Source organism: Hordeum vulgare, chromosome 3H, assembly GCF_904849725.1.
Source record: "Hordeum vulgare subsp. vulgare chromosome 3H, MorexV3_pseudomolecules_assembly, whole genome shotgun sequence".
In the NCBI taxonomy this organism is placed as follows: Eukaryota; Viridiplantae; Streptophyta; class Magnoliopsida; order Poales; family Poaceae; genus Hordeum; species Hordeum vulgare.
The window spans coordinates 344,051,086-344,063,809 of NC_058520.1; positions in this window are offsets into that span (position 1 = coordinate 344,051,086).

Here is a 12,724-nt window from a genome sequence, read left to right on the forward strand (position 1 = left end):
GATGCTCTTAAAATTAAAGTTTTTCCACCTAAACATGATATTAATGATTCCATCAAATTTATTAAAATATATATTAATAAACTTAAGGAAAGGACTGCTAGGTTGAGAGATAAGCGAGAATTCCTAGAAAAGGCTCTTCCACCCGGTTTTTACCGTAATCATGATGAAGATATTAAAATGATTGGTGTTTTTCCTATTGAATAATTATTTATTAAAATGAAAACTTATGAAAAAGGTAGTAGATATTAGTAAACTTTAGATAGAACGCCTCCCGATTGTTTGTAGGGTGATGATCGTAATGATAAAAATGAAGAAAGTGGGTTTGGAGAGGACAAAACTTTACATAGTTATGTATTGTAAGTGCATCTAGTACCACCCTTTGTTGGTCCTGGAGTATTGAAGACAAATGTGGTTGAGGGACTAATGTGTTTGTCAGAGTTCAGAAGATAACATAGATAGAAGTCCCTGCAGATTCGGTTTAACTGTCGAAGATGAACCCCAAAAATGTCCGAAGACATTGATGATAGTGAAGCCATTGATTGTGCGTGAAGATAATCGCTTGAAGATAATGAAATGAGAAGATGAAGTTTTTTTGTTTTGTTTCTTCTTTCCTAAGTCATAGGAACCACCATACTATTAAGTGAGGTCGATTCATCAATGTCTGATGCTAAGGTAATGGTCAAATCCAAATATACATATGTCTTCGAGCGAAGACAAGGAGAGGAAATATCTTCAAGAGTTGTTTGAGTCAGTATTGCTTGTATCCCAAGTAATGTTGTTGTGTGTGTCTTTGAAATCCGGTCATTGGATCACCTGTCGGTTTTCCATTGACCCATGGTCAAATCAGCCATATCAAGTAGGGTTGCATGTTGTATATAAATAGCCCACTGCTACTACAACAAAAGACGTTCCAATGGCACGAGAAATAGGTGTGTCGATGTCACCAGGAATCCTTCTGCTACGGCTATGCCTTAAGGTACTTCCTAGGCAAATATGCAAAGGATTTCCCCCGTGGCCTTGGAGCCTTGCGTTGGTGTTCCCTCGAAGCGGAAAGGGTGATGTAGCTTAGCAGTGGTAAGTATTCCCCTGAGTTTGAGAACCAAGGTATCGATCCAATGAAGGAGTATCACAAGAGCCTGCACAAACACAAAAAGCTTGATCCCAACGCTATGAAGGGGTTGTCAATCCCTTATAGATTGTTCGCCAAGTAAGAACTGAAAGCAACAAAGTAATAAAGCAAAGTAAAAGCAAAAGTGGACACGATTGGTGTGAATAGACCCGGGGGCCGTAGTGTTTACTAGTGGCTTCTCTCATGAAAGCAAGTAGACGGTGGGTGAACAAATTACTGTCGAGCAATTTATAGAACCGCGCAAAGTCGTGACGTCATCTATGCCAATGATTATATCTATAGGCATCACGTCCAAAACAAGTAGACCGATACTTTCTGCATCTACTACTATTACTCCACACGTCAACCGCTATCCAGCATGCATCTAGTGTATTAAGTCCAAAAGAACAGAGTAATGCCTTAAGTAAGATGACATGATGTAGATGGACAATCTCATATCTACGACAGAGCCCACCTTGTTACCCTTGATGGCAACTACACAATGTGTGCCTTGCTGCCCCTACTGTCACTGGGAAAGGTCACCACACGGTAAGAACCCAAAACCAAGCACTTCTCCCATTGCCAGAATCATAGATCTAGTTGGCCAAACAAAACCCAAGACTCGGAGAGACTTACAAGGATATCAAATCATGCATATAAGAAATCAGCAAAGACTCAAATATATATCATAGATAATCTGATCACAAATCCACAATTCATCGGATCTCGACAAACATACCACCAAAGAAGATTACATCGGATAGATCTCCATGAAGATCATGGAGAACTTTGTATTGAAGATCCAAGAGAGAGAAGAAGCCATCTAGCTACTAACTACCGACCCATAGGTCTGAAGTGAACTACTCACGAGTCATTGGAGGGGCGATGATGATGATGAAAAAGCCCTCCAACTCCAAAGTCCCCTCCGGCAGGGCACCGGGAAGGGTCTCCAGATGAGATCTCGCGGAAACGGAAGCTTGCGGCGGCGGAAAAGTATTTTTGTGGATCCGTTGATTTTTTCTGATTTTTAGGGAATATATAGGCGCAAGATCTAGGTCACGAGGGCACTAGGGAGGCCACAAGCCTGCCCACCGCCGCTCCCCGTGGTGGCGGAGTGGGGGCTTGTGGGCTCCCTGTAGCCCTCCTGGCTTGGCCCACAAGCCCCCTGTTCTTCTTTCGTTCGTGAAAAAATCATTTCAGGGATTTTATTCCATTTGCACTCCGTTCCAAAATCAGATGTGAAAAGAGCCAAAAACACAGAAAAATAGGAACTGGCACTTTGCACTGAATTAATAACTTAGTCCGAAAAAAGATATAAAAGGTACATAAAACATCCAAAGATGACAAGATAACAGCATGAAACCATCAAAAATTATAGATACGTTTGAGACGTATCAAGCATCCCCAAGCTTAACTCTTGCTCGTCCTCGAGTAGGGAAGTGATAAACAATGAATTTTTGATGCTTTCATGCTACCTCGCATAGATGTCCTTGGTAACTCCTCTTATGTGACGTGAATGTTCAGATCCATTAGATCCAAAACAGTAGTTTGCTATTGACATGGAAACAACAATAATGCAAGCAAACTAGCAAGGTAATCATGAACTTTCAAAATAACAAGGCCAAAAGAAAGTTATCCCTACAAAAGCATATAGTATGGCCATGCTCTATCATCATTGCACAACGAAGTTAAGTCATGCACAACCCCGGTATTGGCCAAGTAATTGTTTCACACCTTTACTTTCTCAAACCTTTTCAACTCTCACGCAATAAATGAGCGTGAGCCATGGTTTTAGCACTATAAGGTGTGTGGAGTGTGGTCGAGGTTGCAAGACCAAAAAAAAGGAGAAGATGGTCACATTAACTAGGCATATCAACGAGCTGTGGAGATGCTCATCAGTAGATATCAATGTGAATGAGTAGGGATTGCCATACAAATGATGCACTAGAGCTAAGAGTATGTGAAAGCTCTTAAAGAAAACTAGTGGGTGTGCATCCAACTTGCTTGCTCACGAAGACCTAAGGCAATTTTGAGGAAGCCTATCATTGGAATATACAAGCCAAGTTACATAATGAAAATTTCCCACTAGCTATATGGTGGTGACAAAACGAGAGACTCTCAATCATGAAGATCATGGTGCTTAATATGCACAAGTGTGGAAAAAGTGGTAGCATTGTCCCTTCTCTCTTTTTCTCTCATCATTTTTTTTGGTGGACTCTTTGGCCTCTTTTTTTTGGTGGGCTTCTTTGGCCTCTTTTATTTCCTCACATGGGACAATGCTTCATGAATGATGATCATCACACTTTCAACTCAAAACTTAGAGCAACTATGATTCTATATGGAATGCCTTCGGTAGTGTACCGTGGCAATGATCTAGCATGGCATAGACATTAATGGAAACATCATGCTAGCTATCTTACGATCATGCAATGGCAATGTAGACGTGACGACACATGTCACGGTGGTATTTGCATGTCAATATATCTCGGAATGACTTTGAAAAAGCCATAGTAGGTAGGTATGGTGGCTGTTTTGAGGGAGGCTAATGGTGGGTTTTGTGCACCGACGAAGGTTGCACGACACTAAGAAGATAATGATGGTGGAAGGTGAAAGTGCATCTAAACCATGGACTCAACATTAGTCATGAAGAACGCATATACTTGTTGCAAAAGTTTTATTAGTAATTGAAACAAAGCATTCAACGCATACTCCTAGGGGAAGGGCTGGTAGGTATAAACCATCGCGCGATCTCGACCGCCACGCAAAGGATGACAATCAATAGACTAATCATGCTCAGATTTCATCACATAGCGGTTCACCATACGTGCATGCTACGGGAATCACTAAATTCAACAAAAGTATTTCTAGATCCACAACACCTTACTAGCATGACTTCAATATTACCAAAACCACAACTCAAAACTAATTGAGATGAATCAAACTTCTCTAACTATTCAATGCACATGAAGGTGGAAGTTTTCATATCCCTTTGGATAACTACCCCTTTTGAGACTGCTTTAAAAGCATATATCAACTACCAAGCCACGCACTGCTGCGCTCTAAAGAATATAAGTGAAGCACATATAGCAAAAGTATCTAGCTCAAAAGATATAAGTGAAGCACATGTGAGCTGAATTGTCTATCAAAAGATATAAGTGAAGCTCGACAAAATCATGGTGAGTGCATGTATCTCTATCTAGGTGTGCAGCAAGGATGATTGTGACACAACAAAAATAAAAGACTCCTACGACACAAGAGGCTCCAAGCAAAAGCACATAACATGTGGTGAATAAAAATATAGCCCCAAGTAACGTTACCGATGGATTGAAGACGAGAGAGGGGATGCCTTCCCGGGGCATCCCCAAGCTTAGGCTTTTACTGCATCCTTGAATCTCTTGGGGTACCTTGGGAATCCCCAAGCTTGAGCTCTTGCCACTCTTTATCTCTTTGTCCATAAGAACTTCACCCAAAACTTGAAAACTTCACAACACGAAACTTAAACAGAAACTCGTGAAAACATTAGTATGAGAAAGAAAACCACCACTTCCTTAGGTACTGTATCAAACTTAAATTATACTTATGCTGATGTTGGATTACTGTATTTTCAATCTTCCATGGCTAATACCCCCCGATACTATCCATAGTTTCATCAAAATAAGCAACCAACACAACAAAAACAGAATCTGTTAACAGAAGACCAGTCTGTAGCAATCTGTATATTTCGTATACTTATGTTACTTCAAAAATTCTGACAAATTACGACAGTCTGAAGAATTTGTGTCGAAATCAGCAGAAAAAAGAATCAACTCAAAAGCTCTTACAGAAAAACAATGAAAATTCTTTTCATGAGCAGAAAGTTTCTGTCTTTTCCAGCATGACCAAACGATCATCCCCAAGACTAATCATAACGGTTTTGCTTGGCACAAACGCAAAAATAAACACAAAAAACACAATCATGACAGAATTATGAAAGTGTGGAAAACACAAAACAGAAAGAAAAATGATAGATTCGTTGGGTTGCCTCCCAACAAGCGCTATTGTTTAACGCCCTTAGCTAGGCATCAATGATGCTCACACAAAAGACAAGAATTGAAGCACAACGAGAACATCCTAAAGCATGTGAAAATCACATCTAAGTCTAACATACTTCCTATGCATAGGCATTTTATACGAAAAGAAATTGTCAAGACAACCAATAGCTGCCATATGCAAGGAAGAAGAAAAAGACAAGAGCAATCTCAACATCTCGAGAGTTGATTTGGTAAAATGAAGGTTTCTACCACAATATTTTCCTCTCTCATAGCAATTACATGTGGGATCATATTAAAATTCAACTATATAACTATCACATAGGATATTATTTTCGTGATCCACATGCATGCAAAGTTGAACCTCTGCAAAAATAGTGGGATTATCATCTAAACTCATGACTTCTCGAAACCCACTTTCAATAATATTGCAAATATCGTATTCATCTTGAGGCTTGAACAAATTTTCAAGATCAAAAGAAAAATCATCACCCCAATCATGATCTTTGCAACAAGTAGTGGTCATAGCAAGACTAGCATCCCCAAGCTTAGGGTTTTGCATAATTTTAGCATGATTGTCACTAATAGAATTTATAGTGAAACCATTGCAATCATGCTTTTCCTCCAAGGAGCCCTCGTGAATCACTTCATAAATTTCTTCCTCACAATTTTCAGATTCACGCATCTCAAGCAAAACTCCATAAAGATAGTCAAGTACCCTCAACTCACTAGCAATTCGTTCCACATAAGTGGGTCTCTTAAAGAAATTAGCTAGTGGATGAGGATCCATATCACTAGATTTTCAGAAAGCGAAGATGCAAGCATATTGAAGGCACATGGCACACAAGCCAAAAGAAAGCAAGTGAGAGAAAAGGGCAAACGAAAAAGGCAAAAGGCAAAAGAAAATGGCAAAGGAGAAAGGCAAATGAAAACGGCAAATGTGAAGTGGGGGAGAGGAAAACGAGAGGCAACTGGCAAAAAAGTAAATGCGAGAGATGAGTTTGTGAGACCTACTTGGATAGATCTCTCCTTCCCCGGCAACGGAGCCAGAAATACTTCTGCTACTGCAACAAAAGACCTTCCAATGGCCCCAGAAATAGGTGTGTCGACGCCACCAGGAATCCTTCTGCTACGGCTACGCCTTAAGGGACTTCCTAGGCAAATATGCAAAGGATTTCCCCCGTGGCCTTGGAGCCTTGCATTGGTGTTCCCTCGAAGCGGAAAGGGTGATGTAGCGTAGCGGTGGTAAGTATTTCCCTTAGTTTGAGAACCAAGGTATCGATCCAGTGAAGGAGTATCACAAGAGCCTGCACAAACACAAAAAGCTTGCTCCCAACGCTATGAAGGGGTTGTCAATCCCTTATAGATTGTTCGCCAAGTGAGAACTGGAAGCAACAAAGTAACAAAGAAAAGTAAAAGCGAAAGTGGAAATGATAGGTGTGAATCGACCCAGGGGCCGTAGTGTTTACTAGTGGCTTCTCTCATGAAAGCAAGTAGACGGTGGGTGAACAAATTACTGTCGAGCAATTGATAGAACCGCGCAAAGTCGTGACGTCGTCTATGGCAATGATTATATCTATAGGCATCACGTCGACAACAAGTAGACCGATACTTTCTGCATCTACTACTATTACTCCACACGTCGACCGCTATCCAACATGCATCTAGTGTATTAAGTACAAAAGAACAGAGTAACGCCTTAAGCAAGAAGACATGATGTAGATGGACAATCTCATATCTACGACAGAGCCCACCTTGTTACCCTTGATGGCAACTACACAATGTGTGCCTTGCTGCCCCTACTGTCACTGGGAAAGGTCACCACACGGTAAGAACCTAAAACCAAGCACTTCTCCCATTGCAAGAATCATAGATCTAGTTGGCCAAACAAAACCCAAGACTCGGAGAGACTTACAAGGATATCAAATCATGCATATAAGAAATCAGCAAAGACTCAAATATATATCATAAATAATCTGATCACAAATCCACAATTCATCGGATCTCGACAAACACACCGCCAAAGAAGATTACATCAGATAGATCTCCATGAAGATCATGGAGAACTTTGTATTGAAAATCCAAGAGAGAGAAGAAGCCATCTAGCTACTAACTACGGACCCGTAGGTCTGAAGTGAACTACTCACGAGTCATTGGAGGGGCGATGATGATGATGAAGAAGCCCTCCAACTCCAAAGTCCCGTCCGGCAGGGCACCGGGAATGGTCTCCACATGAGATCTCGCGGAAACGGAAGCTTGCGGCTGCGGAAAAGTATTTTCGTGGATCCCTTGATTTTTTCTGATTTTTAGGGAATATATAGGCGCAAGATCTAGGTCAGGGGGTGCCAAGGAGGCCACAAGCCTGCCCACCGCCGCCCCCTGGTGGTGGAGTGGGGGCTTGTGGGCTCCCTGTAGCCCTCCTGGCTTGGCCCACAATCCCCCTGATCTTCTTCCGTTCAGGAAAAAATCATTTCGGGGATTTTATTCCGTTTGGACTCCGTTCCAAAATCAGATCTGAAAAGAGCCAAAAACATAGAAAAAACAGGAACTGGCACTTGGCACTAAATTAATAAGTTAGTCCCAAAAAATATATAAAAGGTACATAAAACATCGAAAGGTGACAAGATAACAGCATGAAACCATCAAAAATTATAGATACGTTTGAGACGTATCACCCACCCCCTCGACAATAAGTTTGTGGCTACTCAGAGTTGATATGGTTGTTGTCGTATTGGAGCAACCCACCTCAAAGACATTGCGAGATAGAGAACTATCATGCAAGGATAAACCCAAGCACCTAGATCTAGAGTGTTTGAGCATTGTCGAACCATTCTGTTCTGAGAGAACTGAAGACTTGTTACATTTGGAGACTATGATCTTCGAGACGGTTAGGTATCGTGGTCCAGTGCATCCAAGAGTCATTGTGGAATGCTAGATGACCATGGTCTAGATCAATCCAAGAGTCATTGTGGATTGACAAGTGACCAAGTTTGTATGGGTTTCATAAGTCTCCCCTCATGTCTTACCTGAGTGATTGGGCGTTGTCTGAGATACTTCACCTCAAGTGTATCAAGTTGAAGATGAGGTCTAAGCCTCGCGAACCTGACGTTCAGTTGTCACGGCAACTAGAATTTGTCCAACAAATCATGTGTCTTCGTCTAGCAACTAGTTCTATCTTTCACTCCCTTAGTTACTGAAAAGTGAAGCAATTGCTTGATTGTCTCACCCCGAAGACATTCTCATCTGTTGTTTATCATTGCACCACCTAAGTTCATCGTTAATATATTTTAGTGTGCATGATAACTATGCCTTGGATGTTTGAATGTATTCGTAGTTTTGCATGCCTTGCTTAAATCCTTGATACTTATCCTTACCTAATCGTGTATCTCTTCCGCGTAACTTTGAATACATTTACTGTTTCAAAGGTTTTCATAAAAATCACCTATTCACCGCCCCTTTAATCGATAACTAGCACTTTTAATTAGTATCATAGTAAGGTACTCCCTTGTTCTGTGTTTCAGTTTAACCACCTGGAGTTTTAGCTATGTCGACTGCACGGATAATCAAGGTCTCCTCTGCATGCCCTGTCTTCGATGGCACTGATTACCCATACTGGAAGAACAAGATGCGCATGCATCTCGAAGCCATTTACAATGACCTTTGGTATGTCATCATGGTCGGGTCCCAAGATTGGTGAGGTGTCACTACGGCTAATGTGAAGATATTTACTCAACTAGACTCCACCGCCAAGAACATCATTTGTGGCCATCTGACCAAAGGACAGTACGACCGTGTGAGTGCTCTTGAGACTGCGAACAAAATCTAGGAATGGCTATCCAAAGGCAGTGAAGGTGTCTCATCACAGAGAGACTCATGTGTAGATGTGCTCGCATCCAGTTCAACCCCTTCAAGAAGCTTGACAACGAAAATGTCCACCTCATGTTTGATCATTTCAGTGATATCTCAAATGAGTTGAATGCTCTAAGCGCCACAGATATCACCAAACATGAATGTATGAAGAAGCTATTGAGATCTCTTGATAGTTCCTTTGACACTCTTTCCCTCGTGATCCAAGAGCGCTCTGAGTTTAAGGAATTGGATCCTACTTATTTACTTCGTAGGCTCAACACTCATGAATTCCAGCAAGCTAAGAAAAGGGTAATCTATGGTTCCATCTATGGTCGTTCTCATGCACTAAAGGAAAAGGTTTTGTCTTCATCTAAAGGTGAATCTAAATGCGGTTCGAATGGTGCCGAAGACTTTGGCAAAGAACTGGCTCTGCTTGTCCAAAAGTTCTAGCAGTTTGCCAAGTCAAAACACTTCGCAAAGTCTTCAAGGCATGACTCCACGAAATCTGGCGAAATGTGTTCGCATGACGGCAAGAAGCAATCCTGTCACAAGTGCAAGAAAGTAGGTCATTTTATCGCTCATTGTCCTTGATGGGAGAAGGAGTCAAAGAAGAAGAACAAGAACAATGATTCTGATGACAACAACAAGAAGGAGTATAACAAGTCTTCATCCAAGTCTTCATTACATAAGAAGAGCTCCAAGGCACATTCTTTCATTGGCAAGGAGATGGATTTTGATGTTGAATCTCGGTCTGAAGCTGAAGAGGGATATGAGGAGGAGTCTGATTCTGAAGTTGCTGGCTTTTGCAATGGCTTCTAGTTTCATCGCTCATGTGTCTCCGAATCTGAAGACAATGGTCACTTCATCAACATTGAATCCAATGATGAGGATAATGCTCCAGCCTATTGCTTCATGGCAAAAACTCCAAGGTATCCTCAAAATATTCATGCTATGACTCTTATAGCGAAGCTAAATCTGATGATGACTTGAATCCTAACTATTCCAAACTTGTCAAAGTTGCTACTAAGCAACAAAATGCTAAGGAGAAAATGCAACTAACTCTAGACAAAAGTGATGTCCTGTTGCAAAACGAGATGAGCCTGAACAAAGATATGGCAATAGACATGCGTGATCTTAATTCAAGGTTTGAGGATCTCCAAAATCTTCATGATGCTCTCACAACTGATCATGAAAAGCTTTCTCTTGAATATATTCAAAGGAATCTTGATCTTGAGGAGTTGAAAGAGGCTCATGAGGATCTTCGAAAGGAAAACGACTCACTCCTTGCTAAAACATCAATACCACTCAGCATGAATATGATGCTCCATGCTTAAAATGCCTTGCTTGATGCTCCATGTATATGTGGTATATAACCCCTCATCTGAGGAAACCATTATTATTACTGATCCCAATGATAGGTTGAAGACAATGCTTGAGACATGTATGTACAAAAGTCTGAAGGGACATCAGATCTTGTGTGGTGTCCTCCAGAAGACAATCCTGAACAAGAACCCTAGGAAAGAGAGCGTTGGTTTCGAAAGAAACATCAATGTTTATGGATCTTACTCGAAGCCTGAGCACTACCCAAAAACCACACGGTTTGCTATAAAGGTCCTCTCAGTTGGTCCATCCACATTATCCAGCTTTAATTGTGCTAATCCTATCACTATTGATGAATCTTTAGATTCCAACGACAAACTATTCAAATGTCAAAATGGTGAAGTATTTGGTAGGTTCATTAGCACTAAGTGCAAGAATGGTTCACCCATGAAGAGGATCTGGGATCCCTAATGTCTTCTTGAGAAGCTTCATGTGAATATCACGATGACATCTCTCAAGAAAATGATATTGCCCAGATCAGTTTCTTTGAGAACTCAATGTAACAACTATGTTTCTTTGGGAAGGACTCCAAAGAGTCATGAATATGAGTACTATGGCATGATCCATTATGTTCATCCAACTAAGAATTTCTCTGCATATTCGTTTGAGTACTCTAACCCTCCTGCTGCTTTACGTCTTATTACTTCTAAGCCACCCCTCAGGATGTGGGTGGTTAAGAACAACTAATACCTTCATGCAGCATCGGCTCTCTAGAAGGCATGAAGCTTATCTCGAATACTATCTCTAGAGACCCGAAAACCTTCTTGTGTGGATGCAAGAAAACTAATAACAATTGTGTTACCATTTACATCATACAGTGTTACTGTTACTTACTCTGCAATGTCTTCATCAATGCATGATAATGTTGCATGTCTTGGTGAACAAGACTATTTCTCAATGCAGGAAAATAAATCCAGTCTGACCGAATGGATTATGGATAGTGGATGCACTAGTCACATGACTGGTGATCAAAGCCTAGCGATGGAGTCAACTCTTTGACCTCCAACCAAAGATCACATCGTCTTTGCCGACCAAAGTAGCAGTAAAGTACTAGGACTAGGTAGAGTTGTTATCTCAAGGGACAGACACATGGCAAATGTGATGATTGTCGAATCCCTGGGTTACAACTTAATAGCTATTTCAATGCTTTTTGATCTTGACATCCTTGTCATATTTGGCAAATTTCAATGCATTATACTAATGGCTCTCACAAAACCAAAAGTCTTCGAAGGTTTTCAAAGAGGTGATATATACATGGTAGCCTTCTCTGCAGGGACACAAGTTGCCGTATTTCTTCTAGCAAAGGCTTCAGAATATTGGCTATGGCATTGAAGGGTAGGACATGCTGGTATGAGGAACTTGCATACACTCGCCAATAAGAATCACATCATTAGTGTTGAGGGTGTCTAGTTCAAGAAGGATCATCTGTGTGGTGCCCGTGAAGACGGGAAGATGACTAGGGCCAAACTGTAACGCCCAAAATGCGACCATATCCTTATTTCGGCACGAGGGCCTCGACATGGTTCTCACAAATTACCACAACCCGCATAGAAAGCATCGATCTCGAAACTGGTGATCTCCTCGGATTCCTTAGTGGAGAATCTGAACTCTGAGATAACCCAAAGCATCACCAGAATCCCGATGCACAAGATATTTCATAAAAGGTAACACTAATCCAGCAAAGCCGCCCGACGTGTCAACGAACCCGATAGGAGCCGCGTATATCGTTCTCATGACACGACCAGATGAGCACTATGTACGGTAGCCGGATAGACATCCCGCGAGTTGCCCCAGGTGGCCCGGCAAGTGGCTCCGTTTGGACCAACACTCATGAGGAGCACTGGCCTGGGGGTTGATTAATTATCCATGGGGTGATCAAACCCTATGCATATTTTATTAGTTATTTAGGCGAATAGAGTACCGAAGTTGGGCCCTACCAGACCAATTTTAATCTAAGACGAATTATCAATGGGGTCTCCATAACAACCCTGATCATGTTAGGAGCGCTCAATTATGGAATATAACACCGGTAGCCGAAACTAAGGAGACAAAGGTGGAACAAAATACCAGGCTAGAAAGGTCTAGCCTTCCACCTTTTACCAAGTATGTAGGTGCATTAAATTAAATAGCATTAATATGGTGATATAACAAGGAACCCATGTTTTCACATGGAAACAACTGCAACTACAACTAGCAACGCTGTCAAATGGTTAATCAAGCAGTAACATAGCCAAACAGTGGTTTGCTAGGTTGTGGAAAGGTTATAGGTTTTCATGGCAATGTTGGGAGGCTGACATTTAACAGGTGGTAGGCAGCGAGACATAACGAAATAAATGAGACAACTAGCATGGCATTGATA